Here is a 12,500-nt window from a genome sequence, read left to right on the forward strand (position 1 = left end):
GTGATTCAATTGATCTCAAGTTTGGCAAGTACTGAGTGAAGGTCATACTTGGCTGATCATATCAGAATAAGACAGTCTCCACTATTTGATGGAAATATGAAAATAATATTAGCTGCTCGCTAATTCTTTTTTTTCTTTTATCATCTTTTAAATTTATTTTTAGTTAGATTTTGAATGCTCTATTTATTATATATGTCGGAACTAACTTCTTTATTGTTTTTCGTGTGGATGGCATTTCTGAATAATTCAATTCTACTTTCCTCTGCCAACAGATTGTACAACTGTGTACGTTTATTAAGTGATTCACTCTAGATAACCTCAGTAAATTCTGCCAGGTTATTCTTTACTGATGAGGTTAGAATAAGATCATTATCTTGTCTTGAGTTGTTTCCCTTGTTAGAACACTAAACTGAAAAATAAGATTCGCTGCTTAAGAATGCTTTGTCGTTTCTTCTGGCATATTTATTACTTCGTTTATTTTCAAGGTGATGTGTATTAAATATGTTAGCACTAACCTAACTATAATATAATAACCTGCAACGATAGTAACTGGAAAATTTCTTTGGCTCACGGTGGACTTTCTTTATGTCAAACTTATAAAATGTTTCAGTAGAATTAAGCACAAAATTCTTGGCTCTTCAGTCGCTTTTGTACGTTTTTGCTGATTAAACAATAAAAATATAACATAATTATAGGTTGAATTCCCTCTCTCCTGTTTGTTCTTTCAAGCCTATCAACATACATATATATACATTCATTCATACATACAAAACATGCACACACAAACCTCACACACATACACACACATATATACACATACGTGTATATGTAATCTTTTCTCCTTCTCTCCATTACCTATTTCTCATTTCACTTCGGTAGGGTCGAGGGTTAAACGTGCCTGGATCGCACAGTTGGTTACTATTTAACTAGAAACCATTTGGTGTGAATGCAGTGTTTTTAAACTCTGTATGCATGTATGTATATTTTTGCTAACGTCAGGTATTTTTTCAGAGAGTGACAGTATTCAATTAAAACTACAAATTTCACTTTAAAATTTCGGTTAAATGATGTTTTCCTTTATTTTATGTTTCTTATATCAGTTGAAGCATTAATATTTTATAGTTTAAAGCTTCGTTATTCTCGAATATTTTTCTTTTTGCTTTCAGGATTGTAACTTATTTTACTGACTTGTTTTTTATTTATGCGGTTTCTCATCTTCCTTTACTTCGTTATATATAGTTTATAATTTTATATTTTTTGTTGTTTTATTGTGCTTTTCTCGGTTTTTGCTGTGTATCTTTCTCACAAGCTAAGTAAATAAACAGTACAACTTTCTGTTAGATAATAAAAAATTTAACTATATGGGAGAAACACTTTTCCCTCTCCTACATTACGTTGTCCCAGTTATTGTTGTTGCCGTTGCTATTGTTCCGAAGGATTGACATGATGAGTGACAGATGTCCGGCAGAATATATTGAAGAATTTAGTTGCTTCCTCTTTACCTTCAGACTTGAAGCAATGACGGTGATTTTTCAGAGATCGATAGAATACATAACAACCAAATACAAATACCATTAGAATTACCAATCGCTCACTTAGGGGTTAGTGTTCAATTTCGAAGTTATTATTTGGTATTCGCTATAATTTATCAGAATTTGTTCCACCTCTTTACGTTTTGAGTTCAAATCATGCTGAACTAAAATTTGAGAATAATTGGTCGCCCAAAATATTTAAAAAAATGAAACAAAGGACATTTGTTGGAACCTAACGCATGACCAAATACGCAGCGTACCTATTGGTTTAGATCACCAGTGAAATAAACCCCTCATATTCTTTATATATAATAATAATAACAATAATAATAATAATAATAATAATAATAATTTAAAAAAATAAATAATAATAATAATAATAATAATAATAATAATAATAATAATAATAATAATTTAGATGGGTGTTAAATAACCACCTAAGGGATATTATATATCCGAAAAATTTACTGGTTTTTATTACCTGTATCAATAACAATGTTACGAACTATCGTACTTAACAAATAGATAACTAAATAAAATAAACATTCAGTTTATCAATATATAAATATGAATTAGAAACGGAAACCAAAACAATAAATTGAACAAATAAATAATTTAATAATTAAAGGATAAGCTCAATTCAATTTAATTATTTTATACAAACAAGTGACATCTCATAAATTACGGCTGTTTCCACTACATTAATAAAACCAAGTTTTTCAAGAATAATAAAATCTCGTTTAAATATAATGAGGTTTCATCAGATCGACATACATTCTTAAATATTTCACGAAAAAGAGCAACTGAAAATTTTTATAACTGCTAACGCTTTTCAAAAATAAAAAAATGCGCTTTTTGAGATCGTGCTTAATCATAAATAAATAATCTAACTGAAATTACGTAAATTCCCAAATCTAAATCTATTAGTATCTAGTTCTATAACCGACTTTGTTGCATAATACACACATTCATATATACATATTTATATATATTTATAAATATATATATATATACTTACACCTATCCATTTATGTATATATACATGCACACACAAGTACCTATATACACATGCATATTCACAAACGCATGTTTACTTATTCATCTATATGTATTTTTTTTACAATATGCGTACCTATACAATTCCATACACATGCATATATATTTATGGTAAAACATTATTTTATATAATAATTCAAATATAAATAATGGAATTTATAATATAAATCCAATTTACAATTTATTTAAGTTATAGTTTAAAGTAGACACAGGGGTGATAACTATTTTTCTATTCATAGAAACAAAAACGAAAAACGAAACTAACTCGAGACGGTCAACTAAAAATCAATTTAAATACAAACATACTACAAAAGTAAAGTAATACAATACAAACAAAATGTCTCGAATACGAGCAACGTGCCAAAACGAATTAAACAACAAATTAAACGTTATATATTCATATATACCACATTATTCATTCACTCACATACATATACATATCGATACATATAAACAAAACGAAAAAACGAGACCAACTCTGTCCGGACGTAGAAAAACAAATTCTGTACATACATCAAGACCAAAGTAATACCAATATAAACGAAATGTCCCAAATACGAACGGTGAGCCAAAGTACAAATTAAACAAGATAAATACTCTATATCTTCATGTGTATCACATTATGGGAAGCATCAAGTGTCTGTGTATATATATATATATATGTGTGTGTGTGTGCGTGTGTGTGTGTGTGTATCGCAGGAGTGGATGTGTGGTAAGTAGCTTGCTTACCAACCACATACTTAAATGATAGGCTTCTGACGAATTTTACACATATTTAAAATTCCAGTGATAGACTGAATCAGGAGACTTCGTAGTTTCTCAAATTGGTATTTAGGCAGTGTTTTACAGATCCCAGTGCTCCAATAATTACAAGTATAAAGCTGAACTTGCATTTTGGATAGAGTAACTGCAGATTTCCTAATATTTTAGCGTAGGTATTCGCTTTTTCACTGATCTTCAGCTTTATGTTAACAACCGTTGGGCAGCTAATTTCCACAACTGTACACAGTTTCTCTTTATCCCAAGTCGTTCTATAACGTCTGTTGTGCTTACATGTTATTGAGGTCTTCACTGGAACATTCCGCCAATACTTCTTTTTACTATGAATGGGTATGGCTTCTACCATACTCTGAGTTCCCATTTCTTTGTTGTCAGGGCTATTCTTCTGACGGATTTCATTATAGAGTGTCCTAGCTACAACATCATGTCTCATGGGTAAATAATATCGTCATGAGATTTTCGGACAGTTGCTTATGATGTGGGTGATTTCTTCGGTGTTAACTCCACAAAGTCTGCATCGGTCGTCCCATTTTACTGCTTTTTCCACATCTCTGTCCCTTTTGTGCGTCAGGTATTTGGTTGATATTTTCTGTTCCTGGATTGCAAACGCATACCCCTCAAACTGCGACGTCGTAATCCGGTTATTGGTCCATGATAGATGCTTTGATGATCAATGTTACTATCATTTCGAAACTTTCTAATAGCGTATTCATGCATAGACTTCTGCACATACGTGTTCATCTTTTCATCTGATGATACATTGCGGTTGAATTGTGCGACTTCCTGGCCTGTATCTAAGGTTATTAGACAAGGAATGTTGCTAAAGATGCTGCCTTCCAAGTCTTATGATGTTATCAGCCTCATGTATGCAAACTTGGTCAAGGGATGCACTTCGACTCTTGGCGGTTGAAATATATTGCCGAAGAGATGTGATATGAAATTCAAAGGTATTTTAGATCGATGTTAAGCCTCTGCCGCTTTGTTTTCGTTTTCGACAGAGGCGGTTTACGTCACTGTTTATGTGGAAATTATGTGTGCTTGTTAGTATTTTTCGGGTTTTCACATCAATGGCTCGGATCTCATCAAGCGTCCAATCAAGCAGCCCAAATGTTGCTATGAGTCCTGGCACAGCAAACACATTTTCGGCCACTGTTTTATTGTATGCAGTGAGTTCTAAAGTCCAAATTTTCTTAATTCAGCTGTAATATTTAATGGTGCGTGTTTTGTTACCGGTGCCATTACAAGATATGTTTTCATCCACCCCTAGATACCTGTAACATTCCTCACCAGATGTAAGGGAAACAGTCAAATCATCGATGGAAATGTTGCTAGAGGTTTACAGAAAGTATAAACATTATCATAGAGAGGCTGTCTCCTCGGAATATTCTTTTGTGATACTCTATTCTAACAGTTATAATACAGTCACTCTATATGTTTAATTTCAAGATGATAGCCCATTCTGAAATCAGGTCAGCTGTAGTTTTGACTATGCTCACTATAACTTTAGCAAGTTGAAGGGATTCTAGTTTCCATGAGTGGGTAACAGAGTCAAAGGCTTTCTTGTTCTCTAGCCACATTGAAACACCAATGCCACTATAATATTCTTGTTTTTATTGCGATGTAAATGCTTCCCACACAATAATATCTCATGTGTCCTTCCATTTTGTTTTTAATTACAAACTATTCCTGCAAATAAAAACAAAATGAAAAGTGGAATAAAACATGCTGGAAAATCATTAATCCTGGATGTATTTCGGCAGGTGAGAATAACACTGGATCTAAGCAGCAAGAAAAATAGTTCTGAGTTCAAATTCCGTCGAGGTCGACTTTGATTCTTTCGGGTCGATAAACGAGTCTATGTTATCGACTAAATCTTCCTTCAATTTGTTAGCCTTCATCATCGTCGGCGGCGGCGTCGTCATCATCATCATCGTCACCACCCTTAAACCGTCTGCCTCTGAGATGTGTATCAATGTTATACCAGAAATCTCTCCGCTCAATATCATTGGCTGATCCTCAGTTTCATATTATGTATCTCTGCAGGTAGGAACAATATAATAGTGAAGCCTTTCTCCTCGATTAAGCTATGGAAGTTTCTAAAATATAACAACTGATATGGCATGTTGTTTAGTAAAATAGCATCGGTGAGTAAACCCTACCCTGCATTGAGCATCATACGGTGAGACAGGTGGAATGTGCCAATAAATCTTCTCTTTTGTCTGATGTTCACAGCACGAACTGTTTTCAGACCTCGTGAAATGTTTGGTGTACGAACAATCCAAGCCATCTTGAAACTCCATCACCAAATTGTGCCAGCTACATAAAAAAGGATGCTGTCAACACAGACTCTGGAGATCAGGTTTGTTAAATTTTGAAGTGTGTATTCCATATCAACCATGTTGTTGAAATCCTTCATAAAATGCTAACAATTTTAGAATTGGATTCAAAGAATTTCTTTTGCTCTTTGTACTCTCTGTCTGTCTGCCTGTCTGTCTCTCTTTAAATAGTATATATTGAATTATGAAAATTTTTTATTGCTTAAAATTTCTCCGTATTTGCAATGTCTGTATATTCAAAGAGAATAAGTCGAATAAGCCTTTGCTGTATACCCAGCATTAAATTTCTCAAATATACAATATCATTAATTATTATAAGACATAATGGATTGTGTTTGGAAACTCAATACAAATTCTATATTCTTTTATTTAAAAATTTGATAACAAAAAAGAGTAAAATGTGTTTCTATATCTATATATATATTTATTTATATATATGGAAAAGAAAGTCAAGAGAGAGACCGATGCATACATATACACCTACAGAAACACATGCATATATATACGTACGTAGAAGGTTGAAAAGGAACACACGAGTTGTATACATGGAAAAGAAAATCAAGGTAGAAAATGCTAAAATAATTTTATAAAAGAACATTTCAGAACCAGTTTCAGTCATTGAGACTTTTTCAACTGTAAGTATGGAAAACAATTAAATTTTGGAAAAATTAAAAGAAGAGATTAAACAAGAGAGACAGAGACAGGCAGAAACAAGGAAAATGTCACTTGTATTTGAACACTATGCAAATATTCTTTTTAAAAACTTACCTTTTAATTTTTCCAAAATTTAATTGTTTTCCATACTTACAGTTGAAAAAGTCTCAATGACTGAAACCGGTTCTGAAATGTTTTTTTATAAAATTATTTTAGCATTTTCTACCTTGACTTGTTTTTCCATGTATACAACTCGTATGTTCCATTTCAACCTTCTACATACATCTCTTATTATAAAAGGCAGATTTTATCTGCCTCCCTTTATATCTTATAGAAATCTACAATATAGGATTTCTTCAATTACAATTTACCTAGCATTTTTAAGAGTAGAATGCATCGGGTCGTGCCAGGTCCAGTTTTTAAAATTTCAACCCCAATTAAGCAAAATTTTGAGAAAACCCACATTCTGGTGTGTATGTCAAATGCTTTTCTTAGTGTGGGATACAGCAAACGCATACGCACACACACACAAACGGAGCGAACTGTTTCACTGACGCTATCACCCTAATTTCTCCTTTCTCTTTGCAAGTCTACCTTACAACACTATTCAAAAAAAAGAAAGCAGCAAACAGAAACAAATAAATACATAACGATTTACTCCTCACACAATTTCTTCAATTAGACTTTACCTATGATTTTTCAAAGAACTTCCATTCGGTCATGCCATACAAAATTTCTTTCAATTTCACCCCCAATTAAGACAAAATTCGAGAAAACTCAATATTTTAACATTTCACTTTGAAGCCTTTACTCTGCCTATTACTCCCACTTCCTCTTTAGACACATAGACACGCTAATATATACGACAGTGTCAATTGTTGACAGACATTGTAAGCTAACGTGTGTGTGTGTGTGTGTGTGTGTGTCTGTGTGTGTGTGTGTATGTGTGTGTGTGCGTGTGTGTGAGGGTGCGTGTGTGTGTGTGTGTGTGTGTGTGTGTGACAGGGATGACCCATTCAGACTGGTCATCCTTTTTGCTAGAAGATCACCTATGCTACACCACTGGTTTTCAGTTCATATTAATCAAATTAATATTAACAAGAAGAAGGACTATTCATTATAATACATCAGTTCCATCGGACAAATGCACAAACATTTGCCATTTTACACATGTATGTAAACAAATTCCTTTCTTTTAGAATTTCAATTCATTTTCTTTTTCAATTCATACAAAGTTATTTAGGACGAATATAACATCTAAAGTTATCTCTAAGAAGCAGAAAGATCGCCCAAAAGTGTATATAGATATTTAAATGTATTTATATATTCATCTATGCACACATGTATGTATAACGTGTGTGTATATATTTCCATAGACGTAACCATTCACTCCGCACAAAGTTTTTTAGGACGAAAATAACACCTAAAGTTATCTCTAAGTAGCAGTCGCCCAAAAGTGTATATAGACACACACATGTATGTATAATGTGTGTGTATATATTTCCATAGAGGTAACCATTCGCTCCATACAAAGTTATTTAGGACGAATATAAGATCTAAAGTTATCTCTAAGAAGCAGAAAGATCGTCCAAAAGTGTATATAGATATTTAAATGTATTTATATATTCATCTATACACACATGTATGTATAATGTGTGTGTATATATTTCCATAGAGGTAACCATTCACTCCGCACAAAGTTTTTTAGGACGGACGAAAATCTTTATATATAAATGAAAGGTTGTGTGTCTGTCTACTCCGATTTAGATTCCTAACTACTCCCACATTTTGCGATGCAGTTTAACAAAAACCGAGTATCTTATAGTCGTGATTCATATCGAGCCCTTCTGGGTATTAGCGCGCGTCTACGATGAGTCTACGATTTTACAAATAATTTACCATCATTTTTTCCCATTTTAATGCATTTTTTTAAAATTAAGGGAAGTAACTCTCAAACTTCACACCAATATGCGTGCTCATATGCGACGTAATATCACATCAGTAGCATTTCCTCACACCCTCATTGCACTTGGCGAAGGCAAAATACCAGGGGATGAAAATGGTAATATTGCCATCGATTCCATTTGTACCATTGTTAAGACGCCTTCTGATCACAGAGATGCAGTGTTCCAAGATCTACAAGCTAATTATCAGAATATGGATTGGATTGGCAAAAAGGCTATACTGGCCCCAAGGAATAAAACTGTTCACCATATTAATGATGAAATGCTAAAACTCATTCCTGGGGAAGTCTATGTATATCAGTCTATCGATACAACTCCTGACCCAGAGGACGTCATCAACTATCCAATAGAGGTACTCAATTCCTTTGAGCACCCCGGACTACCACCACACATTCCCAAACTTAAAGTTGGTGCCCCTATAATGCTCATCAGAAATTTGGTTCCCCCAAAACAATGCAATGGCACACGTTTGATCGTTAAGTCCTTATCTGCCAGCGTAAACTTATATCAATATTTGCCTGAATAATCAACAGTACTTTCAAGTAATTCAGCCCCGAGCAACGCCGGGCAATTCTGCTAGTATATATATATATGCATGTGTTTCTGTATGTGTATATGTATGCATCGGTCTCTCTCTCACTCTCTCTCTCTCTCTCTCTCTCTATATATATATATATATATATATATATATATATATATATATATGTATGTGTGTGTGTGTGTATGTATATGTTAATAAGTATACTCACACACACATAAACGCACACATCATATCTCATTCCTAAAAGAAATATGTGTGTGTGTGTGTGTGTGTGTGTGTGTGTGTTATACCTTTCTTACATTTAAAATTATTTCCAAATGACAATGAAAAAAAATAAAACTGCTACAATAACATTCACATTAGCAGCAACGAAATTGGTTATTTATTTGACTCAATGCTTCAGAATGTCCCTCAGAAAGAATACAACAAAATGTTCTAATTAGATTTTTGCATACTTTTTTAAATTCTTGCATTTCTCATCAATATTCTCATCTCTTTTCTTTGCCATTACACGCACAAAAAAACAATTGTAATAATAATAATAATAATAATAATAATAATAATAATAAGATTCAGTACCAATGCCCTGATGCAGTACCAATGCCCTGATGCAGTACCAATGCCCTGATGCAGTACCAATGCCCTGATGCAGTACCAGGCAGTGGCTCTCATGGCGTCTGATCTTAACTGATTGGAAGTGTTATCATGTACATTGTTCTGTCTTGGTATAAAAGATGGGCTACAGCAAATATTCTGCTCAATACCACATATTTGCTTGTCAGTTGTTTGACCTTAACCAGTTGAGCATGTCCCTTAGTGGCTGACGATATGTGCATCTCTGATCACGAGCAGAAGTAGTGGGGGAGCATCATAGCCATGTGTTGAGAAGGATTCTTTGGGGTTTGAATAATTCACCTCTGGAGATTGGGGTGGTTTTTTCAACATCCTTAAACAACCCTTATTCAGGGACCGTTTGAGCGGGATGGGCTACTCAAGCTGAAGAAAATTCTAACTGGGCCCCACCTGCAAGGTCATGTGCAGTTTATCTTGATATGAGATCACCATGTCGCGCACATATGGTTGTGATGCATGTGCCTGGTATGCCCTTATCAGACGGGTAGTCATGATGGGTATATTGGGCTTCATATATTTTAGCCCAGGGTCACTTTGATGGCATGAACTGCTCTCTCACTCAATAATAATAATAATTATAATAATAATGATAATAATAATAATAATAATAACAACAATGATGATGATAGTGATGATGATGATGATGATGATGATAATAATAATAATGATGATGATGATGATGATGATGATAATAATAATAATAATAATAATAATAATAATAATAATATAATAATAATATTAATAATAATAATAATAATAATAATAATAATAATAATAATAATATTAATAATAATAATAATAATGACCAAGCTTTGGCCATGCACTACGAATGAGTGTCTCCGCTGTGCCGCATGCGCAATAGAGTGGATGAAATCATTGCCCATATCACGAACGAATGCCCTAGATTTGCCCAAAACCACTACAAGTTGTGGTGACACGATCAGGTAGCGAAAGTGCTACATTGGAGACTGTGTGAAAAGTGGGGCCGGAGAGTAAGAAGACATGGTGTGAGCAGAAGCAGCAGAGACTGGTGGAGTCGGAGACTAGCAAAATACTCTGGAATTTCCCAATCCAAACAGATCAGGTGCTAGAGCATAACAGACCGGACTTAGTGGCGGTGGACATGATGCACAACGTATGCTATATAGCTGATGTTGCATGCTTCTTTGACCCACGAATGGTCAAGATGGAAAGATAGATAAATACAACCCTGTTAAGTACAAAATAGCCCGGCTTTGGAAATTGAAGAAAGTGAAGATAGTTCCAATCATTGTTGGTTCCTTGGGAACAGTATCAGAAGGCGTAAAGAGGAATATAAAGGAAATTGGAATAGAGAGCCCTATTATAAAAGGTTTGCCTCCTTGGCACGGCTAGAATAATCAGGAAAGTATTAGCTGAAAAGAATGGATAGCATGGTACCGTAGGCTGCAGGTAGCAAGCCCGCTACGCATGTAAGACTCCAGGAGCTCCAACAAAACCTTTGATAAAGAGAAATAACAACAACAACAATACTAATAATCGACTACACATAATTATTAAAGCCGGTGGGAAAATACTTGTAGACTAATTGATATGTGTTCCAACTGATAAAAATATATCTGTAAAGAAATTTGACAAATTGAGTCAAGAAAAGGAAAAAAACATAGAATCCCTCAAATTTTTAAATTAGAAGAATTTGGAGCATGAGAACAGTAAAGGTCATGCTTATAATAATTTGTGCGTTGGGAACAGTAAACCAAGATATAGACTGAAGGAAATTTAAATAGAATGCCCAGTAAGCTCCTTCAGAAAGTTTGTCTCTTAGGGACAAGGATTATAAGGAGGGTTCTAAGCACTTGAAAGAGTGCCGAAAACTTGTAGATACCTAAGGTTACAGGTAGTCACTCACTACCCACATAATTCCTACCAGGAATAAGACCAAGCATGGGCCGGCTTCTCATCTTAAGTGATCGGAAGTGTTTTGTCTTGGTATAAAAGATGGGCTACAGCAAATATTCTGCTCAATACCACAGATTTGCTTGTCAGTTGTTTTACCTTAACCAGTTGAGCATGTCCCTTAGTGGCTGACGATATGTGCATCTCTGATCACGAGCAGAAGTAGTGGGGGAGCATCATAGCCATGTGTTGAGAGGAATTCTTTGGGGTTTGGATAATTCACCATTGGAAACATGGGTGTTCCGTTCAACATACTTAAGCAACCCTTATTCAGGAACCTTTTGAGTGGGATCGGCTACTCGACCTGAAGAAAATTCTAACTAGGCCCCACCTGCAAGGTCGTGTGCTGTTTATCTTGATATGAGATCACCATGTCACGCTCATATGGTTGTGATGCATGTGTTTAGTGTACCCTTTATTAGGTGGGTTGTCATGATGTGTGTATTGGGCTTCATGTATTTGTACCCCTGTATCACTTTGATGGCATGTACTGCTCCCTTACTCACTAATAACAATGATAATAATAATAATAATAATAATAATAATAATAATAATAATATAATAATAACAACAACAATAATAATAATAATAATAATAATAATAATAACAATAATAATAGTGATAATAATAATAATAATGATAATAATAATAATAATAACAATAATAATAATAATAAGCAGGAGGAGGGGGGATGAGGAAGAGAAGGAGAATGATGATGATGAGTATACAATAACCCGCCACTCGAGTGTCTTAGTGTAAATAAAAGTCTACATTATACAGGATTGCCCGAGTGAGGCTGAAAACTGCTAGACAGCTTGAGTTATTCTAACTGGAGATTTTTAAAATCTTCCACTTCAGAAAGGAATGTTGTGTCCATGAATTATTGCAGAGTTTTTGAGAGTAATGGGTGTGATGGGAGAGGTGTCTTCCAACAGAAAGGACTTTTCTATAGGACGCCACTCGGTTGTTTTAAATCAATGATGTTGAAAGACATTGACTAGATGAGATAATTAAGTTAGAACTGGTCAAAGAACTGACCAGTAAGTCGACAAAATTACCAGAGGTTTCA

The sequence above is a fragment of the Octopus sinensis genome, linkage group LG17 (genome assembly GCF_006345805.1).
Source record: "Octopus sinensis linkage group LG17, ASM634580v1, whole genome shotgun sequence".
In the NCBI taxonomy this organism is placed as follows: Eukaryota; Metazoa; Mollusca; class Cephalopoda; order Octopoda; family Octopodidae; genus Octopus; species Octopus sinensis.